The following is a 14,419-nucleotide window of genomic DNA, read 5'->3' as shown; positions in this document are numbered from 1 at the left end:
AGTTAATTCTCTTTGGTTCTTAAACAAACTCTTTGAACTTATTGGATTTTTGTGGCATTCAAATTCTTGACTTATCAATAAGATCATCCATAATTGATTGTGGCGTCCTTGGTACTCATATTCTAAGGTTCGTGCTTTTATTGAGCATCGGGTCGCGGTTCCATTCAATTTTAGGTTTAGATTCGATCTTGAGAGTAAATTGATCAGGGTCGCGTCAATTCTTAGTGGGGTTCGTATCATTCTTAGTCTGATTGTCTTCAATTTCAAATAAAATATTTGAGTTACCTTAAATCTTGGAATCCAACAAAGAAAGTTCCGATGAACTATTCAGCATTAAAGTTCCGCAAACTCTTCAAAATCCAACAAAGAAACCAAGAGTCAAACTCATGTAAAATCCAAGAGTCATAAACCGATCATCCTCATCTTTTGGAGCATTTGCATCATCATCTCTACCTGGACTTGGGAGTTGATTGTTCATCCGAACACTTATTTGGAAGTGAAAGGCCACAAAGTTATGCAACATCTGAGTACATAAAGCGCTTTGGATTGTGTGCTTCGGTGCTTTTGCCTTTTAGGGGCCATTTCATCATGCAGTATGACAAGATACATAAATGGCACCTCGTTGATCTATTCATTATTGCTTCGGGCACAATAGTACACTTTCTTCAGTACACACTATAAGTATGAGGTCCAAGTATGACAAGGTTATTGCGCAAGTACTTGTTCAATGACAAGGTTATTACTTTATTATAGATGTTTGAGGAGATATTTACTAATGAATTTGGTTGAATATCTAATTATTCTAGGAGTGCTTTTGTAAGTTGGAAACTTAAAAAATTATATGGGAGACTAACGAATTTCAACAAAATCCTCAATGGTAAATTTATTTATTCATGTTAGATGGAACTAACTAGATTCACCCTTAGAGTTGGATAGCTAGTTTCAAATTCTCCTCATAGATTAGTTTTGGAGGATTAAAGAAAGATACTAATTTTCATTTGATACGAGCAATTCTTTGCGATTGCTATTTATTAATAGGAATAAGAAGTACATAAAACTGATTCCACGTACAGAGCCAGGAAATTTCATCAAAATAGGAAACTTTGTTAGGTTCATTTAGGAAATTGTAAAATATAAATTTCATCAATAACATAAAATTACAAAATTCATTTAGAAACCTTTAGTTATGTGGCGCTCGGAAGCGGATTTAAGCTATTCCAAATGAGTTGAAAATATTAGATTTGATTTATTTAATATTGATGGATTGATGTACTGAATGGAACTTTCCATGAACAACTATAAACTAGTAAAAACAAAATGGTTATTTATGGATCTCATTTCATTAGACGAATATATAAAATTTGCAAGTTTTCTGAGGTGTCGGAAATATACAATGTTTTGGAGTCTCCATTTGTTGTTTCTCTTTCCTTTGTGGATAGAGAGATGACAGCTGTGTAAAACTGAAAGGAGGTTTATTTCAAGTTGATGCTCACATACGCATCTGTTTGTGTACCTAGCCATATTCATTGTCTGTTAAATTGCAAAGAAATTAAAAGCAAATGAGCTTGCCTAGCTAGAATTAATTAGATAATAAAAGCAATCTTATCTTGATACTTTCCATTCTTGAATTTATAATGCATATATTTTGCCAGAATAAACCTGAAATATATAGGTAATTCTCCGGTTTAAAAGCATTTAATCATGTGTCCTCATTTTTTTTTCCTCCAAATCATCCATTTCTCAGAACAAGCCTCGCAGAATCTGAACACGTTCTAAATTTTTAATCACACTTCTTTGGGTACATAGACATTGACAAAAGGTGCTTTGAACTCAGTACTTTGTTTTCTATTATTGAAAGAAAATGAGAATGGATTGTGTAATTAAAGTATTAGGCATTTAAATTTAAAAGTAATTGAAAACTGTGACCTCCTGATCTCACATGTTGATTACACCATTTACATATAAAGTATGTTTTATTTATTGACTTATGGTGAATTTATGACATTATGATCGATAAAACACAAGAAAACTATGAAATATGAACCATCATAGTATCCACTACTTTTTATGATTAATGTTGAGATGATATCTTATTTATTAACATAATTGATGATTTATGATAAAATTTGCTGAAGTCTATGGGAGATTAATGACTCTATACATGGTCGGTTTCAGATTTTTTTTCTTTTTTTAACACTGGGGTCGTGGTAAATTGTGTTACCTTATTATACAAATTGGACGGCTCTAGACCATAATCTGACAAACTAGAGACTAATATTTCATTGAGACAGCATCTGTATATGCATTGCTAGGAAATTCTGATCTTTGGTACAAGAAGTTGAACTTATTAAGTTCTTTGAAAAGTGGTGGTGACGCCGCTGCCGCAGATTCGTCCTCTTCTTGTAGAGCAAATGCCCCTGCTTGTGAAATCATCGTGATGCCCAGGACCAAAGTTATTGCCATGAACAAGTAACTGATCGCGAGGGTATCAGTCATGTTGCTTGCTGTTGTTGATCACTTAGAAATAATGTTTCTCACAAGATAGCACGCATTTAATATTTTTTTCTCAAAAATCAATAGAAGCTTTTGTGGATATTATGAGTTTTTGTTAATTTGCATTGCCTTTGCAGTTTGTATATACATTAATTAGCAACTAAGGAGTCGAGTGTTTTTCAAGCAACTTCATTTAGAGAGTTAAAAAATTGATTTAAACTTTACCTTAATCTTTGCTCATCTCTTTATCTTGAAAAAAAAAAAAAGTTTAGTGAATAAAGATCCTCCCTCAATTTATGGTTCATGAGTTTTTAGCAATTTTTTGTCTCAAGTATGAATTATTTTCTATATATTTTTCAAAACTTACTTTCGCTCATTTATTATTTTCTACTTTATAAACCATTTATATTTGTTCTGGTAAAATATCAAATACTATGATGTTTTGCTTGTATCTAAGATAGGTGAGTGTTAAGGATTCAAATAATAAAACTATTTTTAGAGTTATAAATTGATTTGAATAACAAATTTCAAGGCAATATTTATTATCACACATTAGTTTCTCCTTCACCTTCTCCAAAATATAAATCAAATTGTTGTTTTATATATATGGAGTATTTGTGGAGGTTGGGGGGTTATTTTTTTAACATGTATGCTAGACATTTTTATTTGAATAGAAAATATGGTATTTATCCAAATTTTTTCATTTTAAATAGAACATGGATTGATGAAAATGATTATTTTCATAATAAATCATCCTTCTTTTTTTAGATTTTTTTTAAGAGGTTGAGGAATAGACAAAGTTTACAACATTGTTGTTTCTTGCTGCCTTAGGATTTGAATTCAAGTAATTAACGAAATAAAACTACTTAAAAAACACTTGTCCCACCCATGGGGGCTCTTCCTTTTACCTTATTACTATTTAGATTACTCATAAGTATTAATCAATTTTTTTCAGATCAACGATAAAGTTATATTCCAATTAAAACCAAAAAGAATATATTGTAGGACTAAGGAAAAAAATTCTCTGGTAGAAAAAGTAGACATTCCCACGCAGAAAGTCATAGACTTATTATTTCTTTCCTCAACTATAATTTTCTTTCCTCAACTATACTTTTCTAGCGATATATTTTTTCAAAGGTACATGTAAATAAAGCCAAATCCGAAGGCGAAGACTTGATTTGGGGGCTTATTTCATTGACAATATGGGGGCTAACTTGTACCATAATGTGTGTTAGTAAAAGTTGAAGATAATAATAAAAGAGGAAATTTTGATTTGTTTAAGATACAAGCTGAGGTCTGTTAAGTCATTAACAAAATAAAATTTTATGGATAATTGAAAATTTAAAGATTGGTGCTATTTGCAACCCTCAAAGGCTGAGTACGATTTAGGTGTAATTGATTGGGGGCTTGAAGCCAAGTGTCATCGGGCTTTTCTCAACTAGGTGTGGCAACCCGCGTGATGGGCACTAAGAACTCCACTTAGCCAGCCAACCCAAAACCCAACGGAAGCGATTTAGTTGGAAGCCCATCAGTGCTCGCAAAGGAGAGGTTATGCAACAGCATTTTCTTGCCAACACAGAACAAACACGCACACAAAATCACAAGAACACTAGTATTTGGCTTTTTACGGAGGCACACCAACCCCCAACTTTTCTATTCCCGCAATAAGAAAAGAATTACAAACAGTTCAGGTTTTGTATGCTTGAGGACTCAATGCACAACTACCAAAAACTCCCCCAACATACATCCCCATCACTATTTATATACATAGTTTGCAAGTGACACCCCCACTTGCTAAGGTTAGGTGGCATGCCATCCTCACGCCACCCTTAGCCAATCATGCTCCAGGTCCAGCAGCCACTGTCCGCCCATAGTCCTGCATGAACGCCTCTCATTTTCGCATAAATCCACCCCCACCTCACATCGCTGCACATTTGCGCGCTCTCCGGCACGCAACTAGGGCACACTCTTGCAACTGCCCAGGCACTCCAGCAACTGACTCGCGCTCGCGCGCTCCAACGTCCTGTGCTCGTGCTCCCCAGCTCCTCGCGTCCGCGCGTGCCCATTGGCCTCGCACTCACGCACCCACTGCACCACACGCCCGCTCGCCCACTGCGTCTCAGGTCTTGCGAGTTGCTACGTGCGCCACCCACGAACTCACTTGCACGCGCTGCCTGCATTGCTTGCGCCCATGCCACAGTGTGCGCTTCGTTGCCGTGCCCCAGCCAACGCGTCAGCCTTGCCTTGTTTCTGCGCTCACCACAAGCATGCCTATTTACTGCCAAGACTCGGCACAAGGCCCCAAGCCAAGCCACGGCAGTTGACCCTCACTACTCACAGTGGTGACACTAAGCTTAGTATAATATTAAAGGAGTTTTTTTTTACTACAGACCTGAGTCCAACTAGTTACACAATAAATCTAATTTTGGCCAAATCCTTTTTTTTTTATCTTTGTACTTTCTTCACAATTTAAATAAGTGACCAGTTAAATAAAATTATCTGAAAATCACTCATTTAAACTCTTGGGACATACGATAATTGTAATTTGCACACATTAAATCTTAAATTAGCCAAGCCGCCTTAGCTTCAACATGAGAACATTAGAGTGTATAGATTGCAAAAATACTCACAATTATTATACTAATTTTACAACAAATTCTCCATCGGGATTGCAGGAGATGCATACTGTTGGACAAATATTAACAGCAGTATTAATAATGACATACAGGGGCGGATCTAGCATGTGACTAGTGGGGGCTCAAGCCCCCACTGGCCAAAAAAAATCTTAAATTAAAAAAGAAAAATATTTTAGTTTTTTAATTAGCCCCATAAAAAATTTATTAAAATAATCACTATAAATTATAAATTCCCATAAAATTTAAAATTTAACTTTTAAGAATTATAAAAATTTATATTTTAATTAAAAATAATGATAGCCTACCACTCAAAATATTTTCAATTCTCAAAAATAGGATTAATTCTTCCAGTCTCTATAATAATACTAGAGCGAACGTTTTCAGTAATGAAACTCATGAAAAATCATCTTTGGAATCAAATGGGATAAATGATAGTTTGATTGTTTATATTCGAAACAATAAATTTACTAATATTGATAATGAGTCTATTGTATAACATTTATAAAATATAAAAATGCATAGAGAATAATTATAAATGTATTAGTAAATATTTTATATATTCAAAATTTTAGTTTTTCATATTTTATTATTATCTAATTTAGCCCCCGGTAAATTATTTTTCTAGATCCGCCACTGATGACATATATTTGGTTATGCATAGATTGTAAAGAGGACTTATCATCAAGGGATATACTGCACTTTCAGAAAGCCTTATTGAATCCTCTAAAAATAAACACCACAAAAGAATGATCCTCTTTAACTAAGCTATTTGTATTCAACTAACTCCATTAAAAACATAAGCGAAAAAAGCCAAAAATATGAGTAGTTTTAATTTGTAAGAGCTCAATGCAAAGCAAAGTGAAGATATAGACCATTAACCTATGGCATAATTATTATCCGAGTAAATTCTTACAAAATAAGTGACTTATACATAACTTGAATAAGAGATGTTAGAATATTGCTATACTTCTAGAGTAATAATAGATATTCCAATATTTTATCCTAGATGGTGTGGCATGTAATGTATCATAGTATTAAGTGGCCGATGATTTTTCAAAAAATTTATGTAAATTAATTACATTATCTCGCCAATCACGTAATGAATATCACATAATTTTGGGATGTGTGTAAAACCACTTTTACTTAAATAGCTTAAATATAAAATTTTGTATCATAAGTGATGTGTTAATTTTAAAGTATTAATTAGTCATTTTGAAATCATTTTGTTAATACAATAATATTTACTAATGAATGACTAGGCAAATGTCGCGTCATTCAAAATCCAAACTATATAGGTATAATATTAATCTTTTAAAATAATTAATCAACAAAGAACTTGACCATGCTTGCATGGCAATCTTTTCCGGCCAGCATCACAAGTTCAGGGCAACATCATTTGCCTCCTTTTCGACCAATAATTGTTTCAAATATTTCTTTTCCACAAGAATTTGGCAACTTGTTTTAGCATTTTTGCAGGTAATCATTGTGATTATTGTTTTCTTGAGCAGAACATGGTGACATTGAGATCATCATATTAACATCATCATGATATTGATGCCTAGGAACAAAGTTGAAGTGACTACTAATGAATTCTTTTCAACAATACTCATCATGCTGCTGCTGCTGTAGATATATAACGCTCGTACAACTCCTCACCATCTGGATGATATGAGAACAGACCAACCACGTTGAAAGTGTGAGAGATATTCCAATTGTCCGATAGTTGAAGCACATATGCATTATCATTAATCTTCTAAGCCACGTGAAATGGACCGTACTTTTGCTTTTCCAACTTGGCACGAATATGAGGGAAACGACTATGCCACATGTACATAATCACTAAATCTCCTCCTGAAACACCTTCTTTTTTTTTTTAAAGGAGATTTCAATTAATTCAATGATGAGAAAAGACACATCACTTGTGAAGGGTATGAACCCTTCCACACAACAGTCTCGCGCTTCTCTAAAGCTAACTTAGCTAAAGAGTGGGCAATAACATTACAAGATCTAGGCGTATACTTGATACTAACACACTCGAAGTTTTCCTTTAACTTCTGAATTTCTGAAACAACCCCATAGATCTCGGTTTTGTTGCCCTGTTTGTTGTTAACTAAACTGACCACACCTTGAGAATCTGATTCCACGATTACAACTTTCACTTTAGCTTCTCTCGCCACCAGCATACCCCATTCCATAGCTTCTGCCTCATCATAAGAAACATCTCCATGAAACTTGGAAATCTTGATTGCAGCTGCTGTAACATGCCCCGAATCATCTCTAATCACAGCCCCCAGCCCTGCAAGGTTCTTTTCGGAGTTGATAACTACATCAAGATGGCTTTTACAAAGCCATCTTGAGGGGGATTCCATGCCTGAGGAGGTACACTCTGCTGCTTTTCACTGCAAGCCTCAGCTGAAGAATGCACCCTCTTATAAGCTGCAATTATAGCTTCAGCTTTAGCTACCATAATCTGGGGATTCTCCCTTTTTCCTTTGAATAGCAACTGATTCCTAGCATTCCATTTTACCCAAAAAATCGTTACCAGCAGCTCCAGGTCAGCTTTGCTTCTCATCATTTTCATGGCATGCAGCAGACTTAAAATATCTTGACTATAAGCTGCATTAATATCATCATCAAACTAGATGAGCCTCCACACCTTCTTGGCCGATTTGCAGGCCACTAGAGCATGAAATACATTTTCCATCCCCATTTTACACACTTGGCAAGTAGGTTCCGGGATTATCTTTTTCTTCCACAAATTCTCAGCTGAGGGGAGGAGGTTTTTGGCTGCCCTCCAGGCAAAAATCCTGATCTTTTGAGGCAAAGCAAGAGACCAAATGATATTACATTCATTCTTTGAAGCCACTGAGCTTGAAGGCATGGCTGGAAACTTTATTTGGAGAGTTGTCTGGTACCCACTTTTAACCGAGAACTGGCCATTCTTTCCATAATGCCAAATAAGCTCATCTTCCCTTGGTCTTCTAGGTAGAGGAATCTTAGTAATTAAATCAGCATCCATCTTGTCGAAATGCTCGTGAATCATCTTCTCATCCCAGCAGTTTGCCTCATTGATTAATTTAAAAACCATAGTATCAGATGGCAAAGTTGGCTGAACCACTAGCTTGAAAGTTAAAGGCTTTGGAATCCAATTGGTCTTGTGAATCTGAATTTTCTTACCATTACCAACTCTCCACCTAGAGCCCGAGCAAATAATTTGCCTTCCCCACAGAATGCTTCTCCAAATATATGAAGGATTTGAGCCGAGCTTCGCATCCAAAAAATTTTTGGACTGGAAATACTTGGCTTGCAGGACCCTTGCCACCAACGAGTTTGGACATTGCTGAATCCTCCAGCCTTGCTTTACTAGAAGGACTTGGTTGAAGCTTGAAAAATCACGAAATCCCATTCCTCCATTACACTTGGCCTGACTCATCTTCTCCCACTTCGCCCAATGAATATTCCTCCTCTCCCTCTTGGAACCCCATCAAAACTTTGCCACCATTCTTTGAATATCGTCACAAACTCCCATCGGAATTTTAAATACGCTCATTGCATAGGCTGGGATGGCTTGCATAGCAGCTTTGATTAAGACTTATTTCCCTCCACAATAAAAGAATTTATGCTGCCAGCTTGAAATCTTGTTGAAAATCTTCAACTTGATGTCATTGAAGAAGCTACTTCTCTTTCTCCCGATCATAGACGGCAAGCCTAAATATTTTTCATGTCTCGACACAATATTGAACTGAAAGATATTCCCAATTGCAGCAGCTTGATCTTGCTGGACATTGCCACTAAGAAAAAGAGAAGATTTCTCGAAATTAAATATTTGTCCGGAAGCTGTGGAGTGGCACTCAAGGATCATCTTCAGATTTCGACAGTCGGCCATGGAGGCTCTGCTGAAGACAAGGCTGTCATCAGCAAATAAAAGGTATGAAATCTTCAAATCTTTTCCAAATGATAGCCCGTGGATAAGCCGTTGTTGCTCAGCCTGCTGCAGCAAGGAAGAAAAAGCCTCTGCACATGTAATAAACAAATACGGAGAGAAGGGGCAACCTTGTCTTAAGCCCCTTTGGGATTTAATTAAGCCTTTCACTGAGCCATTTATTAAAACAGAGAAGGAGACTGAACTAATGCACCTTATGATCAAGCTAGTCCATTGATGCGAGAAGCCTATGTGTTTCAAAGTTTGCTCAAGGAAATTCCATTCCATTCCAATCTATCACAGGCTTTACTAACATCAAGCTTTAATGCAATTAAACCATTTCGCTTTCCTTTACAATGTCTTATCTTGTGCAAACATTCGTAGCCAACTATGATGTTTCCAGTGATCAACCTATTGAGGATGAAGGCACTTTGCGACGGAGAGATGATTTTGTGCAAAATTTGCTTAAATCTATTGGCTGCTGACTTAGCTACAATTCTATAGATAACATTGCACAAACTAATAGGCCTGAAGTTTGTTACTTTCCTAGGCTTCCCGATTTTTGGTATCAAAGCAATGTAAGTGTGATTTAGAGGGGCTATGGTACCTTGTGAATTGAGGATATGCAGACAAGTGGTGAGCACTCCCTCCTTAACCGTATGCCAATGCTTTTGGTAAAACACTGCTGGCAAACCATCCAGCCCCGGAGCCTTCGTTGGACACATTTGACTCAAATCTTCCAAGACTTCCTCGGCTGTAAACGGTTCCTCCAAACTCTCATTCATGCTGGCAGAAACTCTCGGAGTTATTCCTTTCAAGGCTGCTACAATTTGTTCTTGTCTCAGCTGGGTTGATGTAAAGAGGTTGGTGAAATAATTACAAAATTCATGCTCCACTTCTTTTGGCTTCTCAATCCATCTCCCGAATTTATCTTCAATCCCCCAAATTCTATTTTTTTTCCTTTTAGCCAAAGCCTTGCCATGAAAGAATTTTGTGTTTTTGTCCCCTTCCTTGAGCCAATATGCTCTTGAACGCTGCTTCCAGTAGATTTCTTCATCCATGAGGATATTTTGGATTTGCTTCTCCACCTTCCAAATTTCCTCACCATTTTCATATTGCACCATTCTTTGTTTTAACCCCCGCAGCTGATTCTTTAACTTCTCCAATTTTTTGTCCCGCTTTCTAAACTCCATTTTGCTCCACCCCATCAGTCTAACCATCGAATCTTTTGTTGCTTTCCGAAAGGATTGAACTGGATTTTCACTGTTCCAATTGCTATACAAGCTCTATTCCTCCTTGATTATTTCTTTGCACACGTCATACGGGCTCCACATATCCTCGTAATGGATTCGCGAGGAATGTTTACCACTAAGGTTCATGCCCCCACTTCTCTCTTGAACAGCCATCAGCATGGGACAATGATCCAAAGTCCAGGTGTCAAGGTTGCTTGCTTCACAGTCCACAAATCTATCACTCCAAGCTTTATTGCAAACAAATCTATCCAACCTTTCTTCCACAAATCCCTGCCCATATCTTCCATTATTCCAAGTAAAAGCGTACCCCTGATACCCTACATCCTTTAAGCCACAATCTCTCAAAACTTCTCTAAAATCATTGATTAAATTCACGTTCCTGTCGTTGCCACCACTCTTCTCATCCGGATGTAAAATTTCATTAAAATCTCCACAACACAACCAAGGGCTAGAAGATAAACCCGCCAGCCGCCTGAGGAGCATCCAAGTGTGTTTTTTCTGTCCTGTTTCCGGATGTCCGTGCACTTCTGTAACTCACATTCGCTTTCCATTTGGCATTTGAGTTTTCGGCATCAATATGGTGCTGGCTGTATGAATTGATTTGCACCCCAGTATTTGACTTCCAGAGCATTGCTATTCCTCCTCCTCTTCAATTACAGTTCACCGCGAAGCAATTCTTAAAACTCAGTTTATTTGCAATCACATTCATTTGCATGGTTGATACCTTTGTTTCAGACAAAAACACCAATTGAGCACCATGCAATTGGAGGATTTTCCTTAAGGCTTGAAATGCTCGAGGATTCCCTAAACCCCGAACATTCCAGCTGAGAATATTCATAGCTTTCGGCGGGGCTGACCACCAGCCTCCGCTGATATCTCCATATTGTTTGCTTTCATGACTACCACTTCTTCCAGTACCAACGGTTCCCAACCCAGTTGGAGTCTTGCTGTTGGAGAGACATGCACTAAATTTTTAGTCTCGACCTTATTGGGGCTAGACAACTTTGTTTTTTTCCTTGGGCTTTGCCCAAAGCTTTTCACCCTTGGTCTTTTTCGAGCTCGTAACTCAATTTTTCCCCCCCTTCACTTAGATCTCTAGTTAATGTCTTCCATTTCCTCTTGTTGGGCTGTAGTTGAGATACTTCCGGCCCATCGTCTATTTCAGCTTCCTCTTCATGACTTATTTGCATTTTTTTCCCTCTCTTTTGTAATTCCATTTCCCGCTTGTGTGCCCATTTTCCTAGGGACTGTTGCATTGCCAGTTTCCCCAGCTTGCTTGTTGCCATCAATTTGCTTTTTTTTCTCTGACTGTATCACTTCTCGCATTAATTGTTGCTCAGCTACTCCTCCTATCACATCCTTCTTTGCATGCTCCTTGGTTTGCCCCATTTCTTTCTCAATGGGTTCCGACCCGTTTGTCCCTATCAGGTTATCTTGGTTTTGCCTTTGCTGTTGCGGGGAGCTGTGATTTTCTGAGCTTACTGATTTTTCATCCGATTTACCCCATAGTTCCACCTTTCCTTGTTCTGATTCCTCTTTGTAAACCCCCCTACCGTAATTGCTTTCATCCAACTCCCATATGGTAGATCTTCTCTTTGTTGGTCTTGATACTTGCCACACTTCTTGTATTGATGTTCAATAATTCCGCAGCAATAACAAAAGTCCGGCAGGCGTTCATATACCACCGGCATTGGGATATCAGTTTCACTGGTAGTGTCGTTAAGGTGCACCAAATTTAAAACCATACCAATAATATAAATAATTAGTACAGAGCGAGTAAAGATTGATTCCACAGAGACTATGCTAGTTATATATATTATTAACTCTAAAGCAAGATTTGAAATAAAATAATAGTACTAATAATAAGAGTAATAATAATATAAATTAATCTAACTAAAGAAAATGCCAATTATAAATAAAAAGGGGGTTTATGAATTTTTAACTAAATAGTAAGAAGTAAAGAAATTAAAACTACGAACAAGAATTTAATAAAAAAACTCTAATTAAAGGAGAAAGAAATAATAATGATGAAAACTTTGGTTAAAGGATCATTCGCCACCACCAAACATGCACATAATATATCAATTCTATTATCAATTTATATTGAAACTATCAACCGTAGACAACAATAAGCTTTGTTAGTCTCAATCTTTCCTTAGTGTGTTGTTAGGCAAAACAAGCTCTTCACCTAATCTCTAACCATTAAATAATTTAAAACAAGCTCTTTAAATTTAAGATAATGGAAGCATTAAACAAAGAAAGATATTAGGTTGATCTAGGCAATAAACACACAAGCTCGGATTATTTAACCTAAGTTATGTTCTTCAATCAAAATCACTGATTCCAACCTGCTACTAATGATTAAAATATCAAGACAATTACGGATCAAGAATTTTAATCTAGCAATAAAATTTATTCAAGTCCTATCTAATTGGCCACTCAAATAAACCAAGAATAAACCATGAACATTAATTATAGAAGAACATAAACAATCTCAATTAAATAAATTGAATGATAGAATTTAAATTTAATTGCATAGCATGTTTAGGGTTTTGAATTCACCCTCAACCAAATAAAAATCTAGCCTAACATAATTGAATTGGGAATAAGAGAATTGACAAAACCAATCATGGAGATTAATTCAAGCGGCTGCCTTTTTCTTCAATTGAATTCCAGCTGCTGATTTTTTTCTTCTTCTTGCGGCTGTTGATTTTCCTCTTGCTGCCGAATTGCATCTGCCCTCCTCCGTTTCCATCCAGCAGCTCCCCTTTTATAATGCTAGTTGATCGAATTCTTCTCCAACAAGAATAAAGAAATCCTTTTTCAATTCTAATTGAAATCCTTTTCTAATTTAATGCCACCAAAAGCCATTAATTCCAACTTTTGAAAGTCAATTGCGGGCCCGTTTAAATTGCTTTCCACTTTTGCAATGCCATGCTCGTGCACTCCAATTGCCAATTGGAAAAATTAAATCTTTTAATTATTCAACATTTCTCAATTGGATTAATTGCTTTGATTTCTTCCACTCGGTTCTATCAATTCTTGACTGTATTTTTGTCTTCCAATTTAATCTTTATTCCCTCTCAATTTGAATTTCTTCATGCCTTTTTTATCCACAATCTCCAATTAATTCTCTATTCAATAAAATAATACAATTAATTAAAAATAAGAAATAAAAATAACTAGTAAATATATAATAAAAGGGTAAAATATGTATATTAATTAATTCCCTATTCAATTAAAATTTAACTAAAATAACTAGAATATTTAAGATCAAAACAAGAAAATGACAGAGAAATGAATAACAAAATAGATGAAAAATATGCACTTATCAAATTCCCCCACACTTACTCTTTGCTCGTCCTCGAGCAAACCTAGAACAAAAATAAAAAGAAAACCTAAACTAGTCCACTTTCGTAGGAAATCACGATTGCATTTAGCGTATGCAACAAGCCTTTAAACCCCTATGCGGCCCTAGTGGACGAGTTATAGTCTCGTGAGGGCTTCAGCGATTATACCCACAAACATCATTACAAATTTTTTTTTTTTTAGAACAAAGAACAAAAGAATTTAGAATAAAAATAGCCTCAAAGATTGTATAAGTCATATAGTTCAAAGAAAATTTCAAATATTATCAAAGTTCTAACTTTAATTCATAGTCAATCATATCTCTCTTTTGATTCTCATAGTGTGTGTGTGAATCAATTCAATTAAAATTCATTCCCAAAATCTTCAATGTCAACAGCCTTTGCCTCGAATAAAGAAAAGAGTAGGTCAAACTAATCTTATCATCTTGATCTCCAAATTTTTTTTTTCTTCTTTTACAAGCATTTGTGTGCATTTTCTTTTGAAGTTCTTTTTTTATTTTTTTTTTTAGTCAGGAGCTTTCACTCTACCCCTTAAGGTAGCCTTCTTCTCATGGTAGATTATCCTCTACATACTGGTGGTACATAGGCCTAAATTACTCAAGGATAGCTTCACTCTTAAGGGTTATAGGTAGCTATTTCTGACTATGGTGCCTGTGTATACTACACTGTATTGTGGAGATAAGAATCAAGACAAACAGTCATTTACTCAATCTAAAATTCTCAACTCAGACTGCGTCAATCTCAAAT

This window comes from Citrus sinensis, chromosome 9 (genome assembly GCF_022201045.2).
Source record: "Citrus sinensis cultivar Valencia sweet orange chromosome 9, DVS_A1.0, whole genome shotgun sequence".
Classification (NCBI taxonomy): Eukaryota; Viridiplantae; Streptophyta; class Magnoliopsida; order Sapindales; family Rutaceae; genus Citrus; species Citrus sinensis.
The sequence above is the reverse complement of the archived record's forward strand: the minus strand, read 5'-3'. Positions refer to the sequence as shown.